The 17633-nt window shown below is 33.6% G+C and overlaps 1 protein-coding gene and 1 long non-coding RNA gene across 2 annotated transcripts in view; one reads left to right on the forward strand and one right to left on the reverse strand.

Annotated features, from left to right (window-relative positions):
- Nucleotides 1-383: 383 nt before the first annotated feature.
- On the reverse strand, nt 384-11510 carry LOC127870816 (uncharacterized). Its single transcript, XR_008044930.1, has 4 exons — nt 11438-11510; nt 10050-10128; nt 2558-2686; nt 384-1479 (listed from the first exon to the last, which is right to left on the reverse strand). It is a non-coding gene; the product is annotated as an uncharacterized LOC127870816 (long non-coding RNA).
- Nucleotides 8437-17633, forward strand: part of LOC127870813 (uncharacterized) — a 28348-nt gene continuing 19151 nt past the window's right edge. The window contains exons 1-2 of the mRNA XM_052413337.1: nt 8437-8657; nt 16962-17136. The gene's annotated coding sequence lies outside the window, so the exon portion shown is untranslated. The remainder of the gene's footprint in view (nt 8658-16961; nt 17137-17633) is intronic.

Here is a 17633-nt window from a genome sequence, read left to right on the forward strand (position 1 = left end):
GCTACCATTGGCAATGTTGAGTGCGTGCTGCACACCACATTTGTTTATGTTCCATTAACAATGACATCAAAGCTCAATGCTACATATAGATTATGTATTGTTTTCCATTGTTTTTCAGTCTATAAACAACCATTTATTGTAATAGCCTTACATAAACTGTCATAAAGATGATAAAGTGCTGTTTATCCATAAATAAAAAATTGGTGGAATTCAGAAATAATTTGATCTGTCAAATGTTGAAAGTTGGAAACATTTATTCAAAATGTTATCAATTATAGTTTTGTTTCATGAATATAGAGTATTATGTTTTGTGTTCATTATGTTATGGATTTTGTTGTTTTGGTTTAAAATGTTTTAATAAATAACATGAAGAAATAAGAAGCTAGTTGTTCAATTTTGATTTATTATTACATGTAAAACATCACAGCAAAACATTACTGCAAGAATGTTAAGTGAACACCTTATTATAATACATGTTGAGTTCAACACTGAACAAAAGAATATGCATCAATTAAAAACGACTCATAATACATTAATTTATAAAACTGCATCATGATTCAAAAGTTAAAGAGCATATAGACAGCTAAAACCTAAATAGGTGAGCCTTGCCCTGGGAAAATGGGGCTTAATGCATGTGCGTAAATTGTCGTACGAGATTAACCTGTGCTGATCATACCAATCAGGCAGACAATTGCTGCTTTATTGTATTTTTTGTTGAAAGGGAGTCTTTTAGAGAAAATCCAGATAAGTCTGCACAGCCTAATCTTGGACAACATTGAGTACATGCATTAAACCCCCTATTCCCAGAGCGAGGCTCAAATATTTATTAAATGATTGATTAAGTCTTCAACATAACATCTTTTAAGAAACTTTCAGTAAAACATGTTTATTTGATGACAGGCACGGCAAAATCAGTGGTAAATTCATAGTATTAATTTGTGTTACATTATAATACTTACATATTGTTGCTGCTAATAAATGTGGAAAAAGTTTGAATATGCATTGCTAAAATACATGTTAATTTTCTAAGAACTGCCCCTTTTATTTAAGGAATACTGTATGTATGCCCCTGTTATATTTCTGACAAAAGAACAAGATAAATAAATAATGATTAATAGAACAGTAAACTTGGTTTTCATTTTGTATACAAAGGATAATTATGTTCTTATTATTTACACTTCATTTAATAAAGAATGCATTACTGAAGATTCAAATTTAAAACAACCGTTTATCCACTTAAATGTTCAAGCATTCTTAAACAACAAGACTAAAAAAGCTGTTAACAATAATTTTATTAACTACTTCCTGTCAAAAAAAAGGCAGGTACAGTTTTGTTGCCATCCCGTTGAAATTGTCCATGTATCCAAAGGATGTACTGTGATCAATCTGTGTCCTCTACATCTTCAGTGCCAACACGTTGTTCCGAAACGTTTACTGGATAAGGAGGGTGAGAGGATCAGTCACCACTTAACCCTTTTTCTGACAAATATGAACACATTTAAAACTCAAAACCCATTGCTAAATCTATCTATCTATATATATATATATATATATATATATATATATATATATATATATATATATATTAGCTGTTATTGTCCAACTTTTAAGATGCAGGAAAATAATGGCCACTGTTTCGACAGTAAATGAGTTAAATTTTCTACACTTTTGATTTTAAGCTGAGACAATTACATGAGTAGTTTTACGTGTTCTATATTCATATTACAAGCAACAATATTTGATAAAGATAAAATGCATTACTAATTCCGTTAAACAGGCCCACAGACAAATAAAATATTTGATATAGATAAAATGCATTAATAATTCTGTTAAACAGTCCACAGAAAAATAACATATTTGAAATAGATTAAGTGCATTATTAATTCTGTTAAACAGGCCCACAGAAAAATAAACATGAACAAGGGACAAAATTGTCACAAAACCAGGTTTTCATTGTGAAAAAAAAAATCTGATAAAGGGAGAAAACTCAAACTGAACTTTTGAAATGAACAAACAAAATTAACCCCCTTTGTAAGTTTGTTTTTAAAAAAAATCTTTTTTTAGTCGTGGCGACCTTGACATTGGAGATATTGACGTGATTCTTTCGTGCGACACACCGTCCCATGATGGTGAACAAATGTGCCAAATGATTTTAAAATCTCACAATGAATGACATAGTTATGGCCAGGACAAGCTCATTTATGGCCATTTTTGACCTTTGAACTCAAAGTGTGACCTTGACCTTGGAGATATCGACGTAATTATTTCGCGCGACACACCGTCCAATGATGGTGAACAAATGTGCCAAATGATTTTAAAATCTGACAATGAACGACATAGTTATGGCCCGGACAAGCTTGTTCCGCCCGCCAGCCAGCCCGCCCGCATTCGCCAATCTAATAACCAGTTTTTTCCTTCGGAAAACCTGGTTAAAAATGGGTCATATTCAACAACAGTAAACATATTGGTCTCTGGCTTGTACAGTATTGTCAGGCCATGCCACAACAAAGCTGGTCTTCATCATGGTCTACCAAATGGACAATTCTTGCAAACACACCATAATGGTTAGCTTGAGGATGGTCCAACCGGGCCAGGACAGGCTGTCAGTGATAACTGCTGACTGTCTGGCAGCAATTTCCTTCAACAGCTCCTATGCTTCCGTATAAGTAAGGTGGTCTATGATATCCTTGAAAAGACATTTCTGCATTTAACAATAAATGTTTTGAACATAAAGCTAAGAATTTTGACACAAGATGTAGCTACATGTACATATAGAATTTTTTATTTTTCATGACACCATTTTTAAACATTCCTGTCAGTTTTTTTTGTAAAATTTCAATATTCACCTAGTGTAGTGTAGGATCATTTTTTAAATTCTTTGCTCATGTAGCAACACAGTTTTACATACAAAGACTTTGTTTTTTATATATCAACAATTAGTGCGTTGAACTGTGTTTTTTTCTGTTTCCATTCAAGAATATTGTGAAATGACATAAAAAAAATTCAATGAAATCTCAACTTGCCTGAATATCTGAAAACATTATCTACAAATTATTTCAATATTCTCAAATGAAATCAACAGAAAAAAAAATGCAGCTAAGGCCTGAATTAAAATTAAGTTTGTTTGCCCTTTACCGACCGACCCACTTTTTACCCCCCGACCCAAAATTTTTTATTGCGATTTCTGAAAACGTATTTTTTTATTTTCGTATTCGCCGATCAAAAAAGAGCCGACTGCAATATTTATTCGTTCACGTTATCCCTGTCCATTCTTATCGCCCCTGACCGATCTAGGTCGCTGCGATGGTTGGAATTTCATATGCCCCGATAGGCAATCCCAGAATCCATAAATTGTCCGCCGCCATATTGGCTATTACGTCACCCGCTACTAAAACGGTACTTAAGAATTCGGCAAATTACAACGTTATCATAGTGTACACCCGCTTTATTCCAATAAACAGTACTTAAAGACCGAGGATGGCTTTTTTATTGAATAGTACATATCTTTGTTTGTCTTAACAGTAACCATTTCGTTATTAATATTTCCCTTGTAAGTGTCATTTTAAAGGTAATATACACATCTATAGCCGAAATGAAGTTTGTGATTCTAAAATTGGTCCGGAAATATTTATTAGCGGAACTCTGTAAGATTTCAGGTATAGTTTTTTTTAAATTAAAATTATGTATCTAGTTTAGTCTAAAACTAAAGTGGTTTTTAGCAATCTTTTATTTAAAAAATCGCTCTCAAGCTAATACAAAAATATCTAGCCGGAAATGAATTTTGTGATTTTAAATGAACAAGTACCGGAGTTATTCGTTTGCAAAACTGTATAAGATGTCAGGACATGTCATACTTTTTTTTATTGAAAAGGACATATAAGCTTTTGTCTATAACTTTCTTATTTTTTTTTATTTAAATAACGTTTTACACGTAAAATCAAAGTTTATTGCCTGAAATAAACGTTGTTTGTGCTGTTCTCAATATTTACTTAACTGATTTAATTGTTTATTAAATTTTCTTAATAACATCTTAATTCACGATTGAAATGTTCAACATGAACAAAAATGAGCCTTAAATAAACTTAAAAAGTACCACTTGTGTTCTCTAGATTTCTCTTAACGTATGTCTTTATTAAATATTCATGCCAGGGACCTACACAAATAGGTCCATGTCCATGCCGTGTTAATTTGTGTGGAAATATGTTTAAAAGTACGCCGGAGTATGACCGGGTGCCTTTAAGCGTATTCTCCGAACACGGGGTACATGGTAGTAAACTACCAAGAGTACCCGGGGTACTTTTAAGTAGTACCTGAGCCTACAATTACCAATTAAGCAAAAAATGTTGGCAGGTGAAAGCTAGATTATATCGGGGTTATAGAGCACATAAGTACAAAGTTTTCGTATAGTTAGTCCAAAAGAAAGTTTCACTAACATAACCAAACATGATGGTAGGTAGGTCGACTAAACGTTAGTTTTGTTTTCTAAATTTTTCTTTTACGATTGATTACCCTTAATAAGAATATGCCATGACATGCAGAAATCTTCCCACTCTGTATTTAACATTATATTTATATGGTTTTGGTCAATTTGAAGTCAGTTAAGTAAAGTTGATCGATTGTTTTCTTTTATGTTATAGTTATTTTAGTGAATATGATCAAAAACTAATATTGCAATACCGAAAATCAGGGTGTGGTTCGCACAAACACGTAAGGACGTTAGTGCAATCGGGTTGGTGAAAACAAACAACTTTTTTACGCCTTTTTTGTAAATTAGGCAAGTCCGAGGATCTGACTGTCAGCAATATCTGACATTAGACAATTCTTGGTGGTTTTTATATTATGTTATATGGGTATTCGTTATATTCACGGACATGCGAACATCGGCTTTTACTACGGGCGGCCAAGATCTACGCTGTCCGCTATAATGTCACCTAAGGTTTCGTGGTCTCATTAGCGGATTGGGTATCGCATATCCAGACTGCGCAAATGCGCAGGCAGGTCCGAAGTTTCGCTGGTCGCATATGGCATAAGACCAATTTTCGCATGACGCGAGTCAATTAAGTTAATTTGATTCATTAATTATTGTAAACTCTTACTTGAATGCATTTCGAGTGAATAATTTATAAAAAGGTAATAATGTGTACGTCAAGTAATTTCTTATATTTTTTTAATGAATGTGTGAATTTACAAATTAACCATGTATATAAATGAGTATAATGATAAATGTTCTGACCATCATTTCGTTGTCGTTCGCGGTGGGTTAAGTACGTTTTATTAAAACATGTGTATACCAACTTTTAGTAATTTGCAATATGGACACTTCTTGTTGGCAGGAAAACGTTTTTGAATAACGATATAAACACTCAGCATCGTGCAGTTTATCCGTCTGCAAACTATTCCGAAACCAAACTAAAAATACACCATTCGTGGAAAAAGAACAGTGAGTCAGTAAGTCACGAATTAAGGACAATAATGTTGTTATTGTTTCAGCAAGCGACGGTTTCCGTTTTTTAGTGGCCGCCGCATAAAACGGATATGATAAATCTGTATATATTAAAGGGGCTTGTTTACTGATTTTTGACCTGGTTTGAAGTTTGTAATTAAATGCTTTAAATTGATAAATGTACACATCGGAACTAAAGAGCTCCAGTATAAAACAAAAATCCTTACCTGGACCCGAACCACTGATACTTGGAGTAAACGTCTAGCGCTTTAACCACTCCTTCATCCATGCTGATATAGTTCATGGCATATTTTATACTTTGTATAAGCATTCCTCGTAATGTCACAAAATATAACGATACCAATTCAATTTTCCAAATTATTCAATCGTATCGCGTTTGTAACTCTTTATAAGTTTCAGGTTTTTAAATCGCCAAAAGATGCATATAATGGATATTTAAGGGCATCATAAATGTTCAGTACGAGAGGTGCCCAATTTCATGACGAACAAAACAAAAATATGAATAATTTATAATCTAAATACATTTTTTGCTACACATGCTCAATATGAGATTCATGGCAATTGTAACTTATCCTGCAACGCTTTGGCCATGATTTCAACGTCTAGTTGATGGTTGTTTGTTCTTTGCGCCATTTGTCCCTCAGAGCTCTTTTTAGACCAGAAAGTGAGTTTACGTGTCGATTCTGTAAGCGTCGTTTTAGTATCCCCATATACCAAAATCCATTTGGGCCGCATCTAGAGACTTAAGTCCATTCTTCGGGTGTTGTGAACTTAATGTTTTGATATTTTATTTTAGAAAACAGTGTTTAAAATTGTGGCTGGATGCACTTCCCTGATGGAAAGTCATGACGTGTTTATCCACCGGAAAGAGTCTCGGTACATCCTTTCGTATAAATTGTTTCAGAACTTTATTGATATTATATTCTGAGTTTACCTTGGTCCCTTTGGGAATTTTTCTGATCACTGATGTACCTCTTGACGATAAAGCAGCATACGCCATGAAGCCACGGGCAAACGCATCACGTTTTACAAACTTCAGTTTGTCGCCAACGTTTTCTCCCATTCTGACATAACATAATCTTCTTTTTCCATAACTTCCACCACGATAAAACATCGCTCGTCAGATGTAACAAAATCTCTCCACTTGCCACATTTAAGCTTTAGATATATAGCTTCCAAGACCTGACCCTGCGCTTCTGAATCTGTGTCATGTTGAGCTGATGAGCCTTGAACTTCTTCCGTAGTTATGCTTTCACAACATGCCTAATGATGTAGTATACTGTTCCCTTGAACATTCCTGTGTCCAATGCCTTTTTTCTCTGGGTCGGCGGATTGATTTTAGAGATCCACCGACGAATTTTGCATACGACGTCAGGCTTGACCTTATATGGACGTCTACTTGAATTTGAATTTGTAGCACCATCAGGCGTTGTTCTGCGCTATACAGTAGCGTCATGTAGAATATTCCGAATACTTCCCAAAAAATAGCATGGTCCATCATTTTAGTTCATTTGAAGGCTTCTGTAACTGCATTTGCATATCAAAAGGCCTAAAACAATGCCCTTCACAGCTTCACTAATTTTCTTATAAGGCATGTTGAATAATATTGACAAATTGCATGTTCATTGAAGTATAGTATTAAACACATCTGCTAACACAACAATGGTTCGAGAAAACCGTGGATGTACTTGAAAAAACACGGATTCCTTTTTTTCATTTTGAAGGCAACACTCGTATAACTGTTTTCTTTAAAAAAAACAAAACAACAACGAACATTTCCAAATCTGAAACATTTTATGTTTCATTTTTTTTCAATTTATCAAAACGTGAACAGGTCCCTTTAAAATGGTCCGGAGTCCAAACAGATGTTTCTTCATGTACAAACTATTTATTTTTTGTTACATATATTTTTGCTCAGGCCCTTACACCGCTGACAAAGTATCCGCACTTATTTCTATTTACACGAAAATGTATATGTTTTACTATAACTTTAGTCGTACTGAACAGTTCAATATGAATGTATTTACCCAAATTAAAACTCGCAAATGACATAAGAACACTCAGCAAATACGTAATTGCGGGATCTATAGCTTGCAGCATTTAATTTTTTGGGATGATTTGGATATATTTCATGGACCCGACGAGCAGTATGGGAACACACATGTTTTAAATTGCTTTCATTTTAACGAAATATATGTTTCTGAAATTGTCCATCGTTTACTTACTTCCGCAAGACACTTGACTAAGTTCGAAATGGTTTTTTTTAATTTTCACCATTTCGAGAACAGGGCCGAGGCCTTTCAGATTTGGAAAAGTCGCGTCGTTTTTTTACTTAAATAGTGAAATTGGTGTTGTATTTGTTTGCTTACAAATTTTAATAAAAGTCACCAAGTGAATGAAAAGTTTGAAGCACTCACAGTAAAATGTTTTAGTGTAATGTGATATCTTAGAACCCGTATAAAATATCTAGCATATACTTTCATTTGAATCGGCTTTTTAAGTTCTTTACATTCTATAAATTATCCTTATACCCAGTATTCATTCCATGAAAATTACTGCACTCTCGAACACAAACCCACACAAACCCATAGGTAGATATCAATTTCATTTTGTGCAAAAAGCTAATGTACACTAAACAGCACCCGCCTTTAAACACATATTGTAAAATAAAGACAAAAAGGATGAAAATTATGATGAATGTGCAAATTTTTGTTTAACAGTATAACTTGAAAACCTGTAATCACAAATTAATTCTGTTAAAATCTATTCAAACACATACTAAATTACAGGCATTTAAACACACACGAAGGGTACCGCACAAGCTAATCTGGGACGACACTTCACGCACATTCAATAAAACCGTTTCATAGAGCGCGGTTTCTACACATGTACGGGCCGCTTTATAGCAATCGCAATTTTTTCAAGTATCACTTGTCATTTCAACTAAGACTAAGGGCGTAAATGGTACAACGGCCGGAACGCACAAGGCTGTATTGTTTATTTCGCTTACAGCCCACTTGTTACTAGGATCTTTGACTAGAAAGTCTTACACATTCCACCAATCCCAACCGTCAAAGTGGTGTACGTGCGAATCGAACGTTCGACAAGTTTAGCCATCTTGCAGTAGGTAAAGTGCAGAGGAGTGAAATTGTTTGGCGAACGGTGACAAGCTTCTATCATCAACGAGAAAAAAGTATGTTCTTTAAATATATTGTGCTTAATTAAGAGGAATATGTTCAAATACGTATATGTGAATACACCGCTCTTAATTATATATGGACTTAATGATGTATTGCATGCATTCGCTTATTAAATGACTATTTTACGTGAATATCCGACCTCGTGGAGTAATCAATTATTGTTGTAAAGGTTGATTTATATGCCACCTTTTTTCAAAACTGGTTGTTGTAATTAAGCGTTCAATATTGCGAGATTGGATTTTAAACCAAATGTATATGGGAAGTGTTAGGAGTCATTATCAACAGCTGTGAATGACATATACTGTAGTCAATATTTTGGAATAATAGGAGGTGCGCAGTTATGCAAGCGTCTATAAACTGTCAACTTAGTCCGCCATTTTGTTTAAAACAATAAAGTACATGTGGTTCCGATTTTAAAATTATTTTTTTAAAGACATGTCAAGCATGGTTTCATATCACATATGGTTTAAACATAAATTTTATAACTATTTTCAGTAAAAAGAAATTAATTTACGAGTTTTCAAAATTGTTTTGCACAGGAAATAGAAGAGATTTTCGCTTCCTGTCAAAACAATCAAAATCATGAAAATGGCGGACAGTGTTAATCTTCAATGAAGGTCAACATGTAAACTTCTGTTCAATTGTGAATACGATCTAAACAAATTAAAAGCACAGCATCTCTTGTGCTTTGAACATTTTGTTTTTATTATTATTTAACGGAAGATTTCAGTTGGAAATGGATAACAGTTTTCAAATGAAGTAAATACTTGCAAATGTTAATCTACTTTCGCTTTTAACCTGAAGTTAGAACTTAGATGAAAAATTGAAACGATTTATTTTGTTTAAATTTGGTTGTCACAGTCAGTCAAATGATTTCTATAGCTTCTTAAACGGTTTGCTTTACTGTTCATTCATTCATTCAAGTGAAAACTGATTTTAATTAGTTTTATACTTACTGCAAACCGAAGTAACCAAAACCCATGCATGATAGTTTATACAATTACATTGGCATATCATAATTTATAAATATCTTGTTACAATAAGTGGTATTGATGTTTTCCTTATTGTAGATATTTTATTTACATTCAGAGCAATTAACATCATTTATTGAACACATATTTGATGTAATAACACACAAGCATGCATTTGATATTAATATATGCAAGAAAACAGCAAACAAGATATGGTTAAGCTACATAGGACTTCTTTCGCTGCAACAGCGCTTTAATACCAGTGTTATAAATATTCATACACTATAAGTGTATTTAAAATATAATTTCTAAAATAAAATAAAATAACTTTCCTACCTACCTACCCACTTGTAAAATCTAGGGTCGGTAAAGGGCAAACCAACAATATTTTAATTGTGGCCTAAATAAGTATACCTTTTCTGTTTCTTGTACCAAAGTGACAAATCTAGTGATCCCTTCTTCATAAACTTCTTGGTTTAATTATGGTTGTATCCTATTGAAAAAGTAAATACACAATTTAAACCACTTTTTAAAACTATTTATGGTCTCTATTAAAAAAGTGAGTTGTGAATATGTGGTATTATTATCTAATAAGTTTTCTTTGACATTCAGGAAATCAAATCTTGAGGATATTCAAAACAATTGAAAAAAGAGGAATATCCAGAATATTCTTGGCTTTTACAAATATAATGATACATGCATTTCAGATGACCTGTATTTGATTTATTCAAAATACAATGTACTGTTGAAATACACATTTATCAAAATATATACATGATTTGATAAATTAACAAAGAATATAAAGATAAAATACTTTAAATAAAGAAACAATAAGATGCACGAAAATAAATTGGGGCGAGTTGTCTCTTGGTTGGAGCGAGTGACCATATGTTTGATGCGAGTTTGTTTTGGGGCAAGTTGGTATTGGGGCGAGTTGTCTGGCGCCAGCTACATGCATTTGATGCCATGAATTACTAAACTGTGTTACTATTTTCAAAAATATTTTGGTTATTCAGTTTATTTATAAAATAGCTGTGCAGAAGAAACTTATATAAATACATTAACCCTTTGCATGCTCGGAAATATGTCATCTGCTAAATGTCATCCGCTGAATTTCTAAAATTAACCATTTCTTTGATTTTTTTCAAAGAATACTATCAGAATAGCAAACAGTTTGGATCCTGATGAGACGCCACGTTCTGTGGCGTCTCATCTTGAACCAAACTGTTTGCAAAGGCCTTCAAAATTCAGTTCCAGCGCTTAAAGGGTTAACTATGAGTTTTGGGTTTAAACAAAAATAAACTACCAGTACCATTCAAATGCATTTTAGTTAATAATAAATGTCATTGTCATATAACACACAATAATGAATATGTCAATAAATGCACAGCATCTTGAATTGCCTGCCAACAAATAATGTTGTCACTGTCAGTTATGAGGAAAGAAAAAGATACTGTAATGTTTAAATGATCTCAGTACTCCAAGGCTAATGATAAATTTAATTTATTTGCGCGAATACTAAAGTTAATTCTGTATTCAACTTGGCTTTTAATTTTAGTCTCTGTCTGTAACTTAAGTGTAAACGAGAGAATCAGTATTTACGCTACTCCTATAAATATGAGGTCGGGGTAGCTTACGTCTAATTATTTGGACTATATTTACGCGTTCTGTGAATTGATGTATATGCATATACTTATGTAACGAAAACGAATCATTTGATCAGTTATACTATTTTAATCTACATTTATAAGAAAAACAACATACGCACTATTGAGTTTTGCAATAAAAAAAACATATTTTACCTTCTTCTTCCGTGTTTGACAACACAGATTCCGCCATATTTGTTGTTGTTGTTGTTACAATGCGTGTTTATATTTAAATTTATATTTAAAATCTATATTTAGTCGGGGAAAAAACCGATCCAAGGGTCAGTGGTTCGAGCCTTGGTGCGGCTTACTTTTTTCTTTTTTATTTTAACTTTATTTTTGTTTTATACTGGAGCACGTTATTTGCGATGTTTAAATTTATGAATTTAAAGCATTAAATGAAAAACTTCAAAAAAAGCAATTTAAGTGTGAACAAGCCCCTTTAAATTTATCCCACTCGTCTCAGAAAGGCTTACAAGGCTCGGCAAGCCTCGCCATGTAAACCTTTCTTCACTCGTGGGATAAATTTAAGTACACAATCACGCTAACATAGTATTCTCTATTCATTTCACTCTGTTAAACTGCAAATAGTTAATAATAACCCAAAGACCTATAGAATACATCTTTTAATAACCTTAGCAGACGCGTCACAGTGATGACGTATACAAAAACATCAGTTATTCAATTCAGATATATATGTACATAGTTAAAATACTTCGTCACAAATAAATAAGTTCCTGCCGGGATGAGTTGACAAATATTCTGAGAAAAATTGCACTTTTTGAAATATGTTCGCGTTAAACGTAATTCGTTAAGTTATTGTTCGGATTAATTCACAACATGCAGGGGCGGTTCCAGGATTTCTTGTTAGGGGGGGGGCGGGATATTGAAAGATTTGCTGGGGGTCCAGGGGGCCGCTAGGGCCCCCGGTGGGTGCAGGGCAAAGCCCTTCTAGGGGGTCCAGGGGAGAGAAGCCCCCCCCCCCCGGAAGCTCCAAGATTTTTATGATTTTGAAGGCTTTGACAACCACTTTTTGAGCATGTCACGCCTTATATACTTTCATCAAAGTACCTTCTTATAATGCCAAAAAAGTGCATATTTTTTACGTAATACGGATGGATATAGCCGGAAGAAATGCTATAAAGAAGAACACACTAACGGTTATCAGAGAGTCTAAATTAGCGATTGTCTGTGATTAGTGGGAAATGTTGTGTACGAAAAAGAAGAAAAATGAGTTTTTAAAATAGGTGATATAGATCTAGTTAAGTGTGAAACATCAAATGAATTGACTGAACTTTGGCGATTTAAGAGGGGGGGGGGGGGCGTACGCCGCGTCCACCGCGTCCACCGCGTCCGCCACCCTCCCCCTGGCCCTGGATCCGCATATGACATGGATTAGTTATTTACATTTTCGGGAGCAAGCTGATGTTACTTTTTCTAAAACTGACTCGAGAATCAACAGTGCTAATGGCCCAAAATCCGCCATATATACATGGCAGAGGGATCCGAGTGTTTCATAGCTACAGAAACATGAATAACTTCAATAAATTAAGTGTTTCGACTGAATACTAAACTTAGTACACAAATAACATATACGTATGTGCGCAATGGATACTGCCAGTTCAAAACGAGGATATTGTAATCATACTACCGAGTTAAAAATGTAAACAAAAAAGGAGACGCATGTAATAAATCGTTAAAAGTGGAAACGGATTTATGTGTTACTGTGAATATTAAAAGAGAAACTTGGACCAAGATGATAGGCAACAATGCCTTATTTGAGCTCGTATGTAATTGTATATTCGTTTTCTTGGTCAAACAACTAAAGAAAAGCACCACACCGTCACAAAGGTGACGGAATACTTCAGAATATAATTTTTTACTGTTTTTAATGCTGCAAACTTCCCAGCCATATCAGCAAGAAAGTGATAAGCATTTATTACGTATTATATCTCGCCTTAATTCGCTACGAAATTTCTTAGTGGGAACACAACAGTACAGCTCCCACTTAAACATTCGTTGCGAGAAAAGTCGAATAATATATAAATATAAAACGCGAATAATAATTATACGAAATAAACGCTAATCTTTTTCTTTCTTATATGGCTGAAAAGTGAGCAGCATTTAAAAATAAATCAACGCTTTAAAGGGTTTAACATGGAGAAAATGTCTGTTTCGATACTGACGACGCCATCTTGATCGTCACGTAGTCACCCCCTGTGAGAGAGTTTAATCTGGAATACCTGGATTCCAGTCCCCGCGAGTCAATTCACCTATTTATTGGTAGATTGTTTTTATTAAATTAAGTATAGTGTGTTTTATTCCGAAAAAAAAAAAGACTTTAACATTTATGTAAAAAGGTTTCTCGTAGACCTGAAATATTACATGTATGTGATTGTAAATTTTGCAACAAGACGACTCAAATGGTCCGAATATTAAAACTAGATTAAAGCTTTTATACAAACTTCATATGACAAGAGTTAAAATAAATAAATACAAATGATTCGATTGTGGAAAGAATTATTTGTACAATTTAAAATATACAAATTGAATCAATAAGGGGCTTTCCATAAAGTACGTCACGCTATGTTTTACCATTTGTAACCTCTCCCCTCCCCTGTCACAAATCTTGGACCCCCCACAAGTACGTCACCTTTTGAAACATTTTTTTGTTGTATAATTAACACATTATTAAATTTAAACTAAAACACGCTTCACTATTAATCTGCATTAAAATATAAAATCTCTACTTTTTTTTAAACGAAATAGCACACCTCCCTCCCCCTGTCACAAACTTCATACTTTCTTACACCCCCCCCCCCCACATCTGGAGCGTGACGTACTTTATGGATATGGACGGCCCCTATATTTATGTTTTACTACAATAAAAAAAATATGATAATACAAACGACATAATAAAAAAGTTGTGTTTATACCGCATCAACAAATCGAAAACAATTCTGGAAATCTCTCAAACAGTGCTATAAGCAGAGCTCAAACACCAATAATAGTACAAAATTAGATCTATACGCACACTTCAATCAATAATTAGGTAAAGATCCTAAAGAAATAAACGCCAGCTTAGATTTCGATGAAACAAGTGACAATAAATTAGATGGAGAATTCACTTTAGATGAATTAAAATCAGCCGTTTTCAAGCAAAAAAAAAAAACAAGTCATGCGGCCCGGATAATTTAACCGCATATATAATTAAATCGTCTTTTGACATATAAGCACCGCAATTTCTTTCAATATACAATACGCTATTTAGAAATGCTGAATACCCAGAAAGCTGCGGCCTTGGATACATAGTTCCAATATTGAAGGGTGGAAAACCAAACGATGCTAAAAACTTCAGAGGTATAATTTTAAACTACTCATCCGAAATATGGGGAATAGCGCGAATGGCCGATTTTGAAGCCGTTCACACGGAATTCTTAATAAAGATATGCGTTAATCAGTCAATCTCAGCGCCCTGTACGGTGAGTTAGGACGAATTCATTTCAAAGAAATACAAAAAGTAAATATTGTCAAGTAGTGGCTTACGGCAATCAAAACTGGGCTTGGCACGTTAAAACTTTCAAGAAAAAATTGGAATATCTGAACTATGGGTCAATCAAAACATTACTGAAGTACAGTTACAGTTTTGCAAACAAAGGATACTGGATATTTATACACAAACAAGGCTTGGCGAAGGGGCATATTCCCCACGTCTCTCATCGTATTGCCTATTTAAACGCCATTTTACGCTTGAAACATATTTCGATCAAGTAAATGAAGCAAAATATAGGATCGCACTTAGTAAGTTCCGCTCACCATCACATAATCTCCAAATAGAAAAGGCGGTATCATAATATCGAACGAGTACATCCGAAGTGTAAATTTTGCACCATGGCCGCAATGGAAAATGAATATCATTTCTTACCAGTATGTCAAATATTTGCATACTTGCAAATTTTTAAGCCGAACTATTGCTGATGGCCAACAATAAATAAATTTGCAAGATTAATGTCCAGCAAAAGTAAAACTGAAATGATTAGTACTGCGAAATGTATATAGTCTACGTAGCAAATAACTTAGACGGCATCTCGATTCGCCATTCTATATTTAATCGGTAATCAATAAGTTATCTTGATGATAACTGTAAGATAGTTACACATGTATGCTAGGAATAGTACCTTGTCTGCTTTTGCCATTACTTGCATATATTAAATTAATGCTCATTTTCACATGTGAGGGCTATGCACTTTTATAGGCTTTATTGATGAATAAATGTTGTTGTTGTTGTTGTATATATCACATAACATAAACAGAAAATAATTGAATAATAATATGATGAAACTGTGCATTAAGTGATTTACTTACATTTTTTAAAATAATTTATTTAAAATAGTCCACGTAAATAAGATTCTTAAAATTGTAGTTAGTCAGACACAACCATAAATGACATTCCTCTTCACAAATGTTTATTTCTCCAAACAATTGTGCACATTCTTCTTATCGTATGTCTTGTAAGTAAATTAGTAAATATAAGATGTGCAGTTGCAATACTAGATGCAATTATGTATTATGTATTATGTATTCCCTTCATAATTTACTATGATAACCAGTTTATAACACGATATTCCAACTTCTATCTTCTACCATTACTTATAAATTGTATATTGTAGGCTATGAGCATGTATACGCTTTACTGCTGAATAAATGTTGTTTTTGTTATTATTTTGTGAAAAGAATTAACTCATTACAATTTACATTACATATACAACTGTGATGGTTTCGGTATTCTTAAGTGTTATAAATACAGCTGTTGCATTTTTAGATGGGCGCTTTAGCGCCCGTCTAAAGTGCTTAGTGGGAAATTCAGGTCGATACGACTAGGTATGATTAACCCAATACCCGATTGCGTATCCGCGCAAGAAAGAGTTGTATAATTTATGCAAGAGGTTTGAGTTCTCCAATTATGTGTATTCACAAATGGCAACATTATATTAATATCGTGTTACATTCAATATTTTCGAACGGTGTTTTATAGAAAAGAATCAATAAACAATGATCGTATTGTACGTGTCGCGGAGGAGATTGTTTATGAATGATTAATTTGCTTGCTAGCTAAACAGTTTTATCTCTTGAGTAGCGTTATGTTACACCCAACATGTTTTGATTTCGCACTTGTATGAGAAAGGGCCGATTGTTTTGGAAAAAGCGGTGCCTCACTGTAAACATACAAATGCAGTGCGTAGCATTCGAACAGTTCAGTTTGAGTAAACATTATACAGAGTTATTAAAACAAGCAGCGTAAAATTTAATTTATATAATGCATATGCTATATTTTAACATGTGCATTCTGTAAATTATCATTGTGTTTTTTGTAAATCGAAGAGTCTTTCAGAGTTTATAACAACGAGGTAAGCAACGCAATTTTATTGTCATCCAAAGCGAACAAAAAAAAAAAACGACAGATATTGCAACTCATTTTGTTGGTACAATTTGAAAAGGCCCCACGGTTTTATTAGCAATTGGGCCTGTATAAAATGCTTAAATGAACAGATAACTATTTTACTGCAATATGCAATATGGTCGCGAAAACATTTGTTGTCTTAATGAAAACAAAATTTCCATAGGAATATATATAACTTATATGTATATTATTACCTGAAACGTATTCTGTATACTGAAGACGAGAGGACAGGGCTACGCGAATGCGGGTTTGTCGGTGAAAGACATGTTCCATGCGGAGAGAGCTGCGGATGGCTCAGGCTCGTTGTCTTTGCGAGGACAACGTGTGGCGGCTGATGATTTGTGGTCTGAGTCTTCAACCAGGGCGCGCGTTGGATACTTATAAATGGATATAGGTACAGTTTATATTTGGATGGAATTGTTAACGTCGATTAATGGTTGTTGTGCCAGATACATCGAGGATAATTAAACCATATCACCGGTAACATGCGCATATTGTGACTTAAAACTTCTTGCTTTTTCATACATCCTGGAAATGTTTTGTTCATATATATTTATTTAGAAAGAAACTTAATTCAAATAAAACTATTGAATAATGTATATTATCTTATTGCTTTATATATATATATTTTCACTGTTTTTATGAATGAAATGCAAACGATAAGTCGAAATAATTATTTATGAATATAGTGACTAAAATAATGTTAAAACTGCAAAAAAAATAACACACACAAATAATTATTAGGCGCAAAACGGTTACTTAAAAGAGGGAGCTTAATTTGTTGCGCCGTTCCTTAACTTTTGTTTTGTTATTCCAGGTGTTCGCTATAGTCAATAAATAAGAAAATCTTTGGCTACATGTAATCATTTTCTCTTACTTATCTTTTAATGA

This window comes from Dreissena polymorpha, chromosome 3 (genome assembly GCF_020536995.1).
Source record: "Dreissena polymorpha isolate Duluth1 chromosome 3, UMN_Dpol_1.0, whole genome shotgun sequence".
NCBI classification, from domain to species: domain Eukaryota; kingdom Metazoa; phylum Mollusca; class Bivalvia; order Myida; family Dreissenidae; genus Dreissena; species Dreissena polymorpha.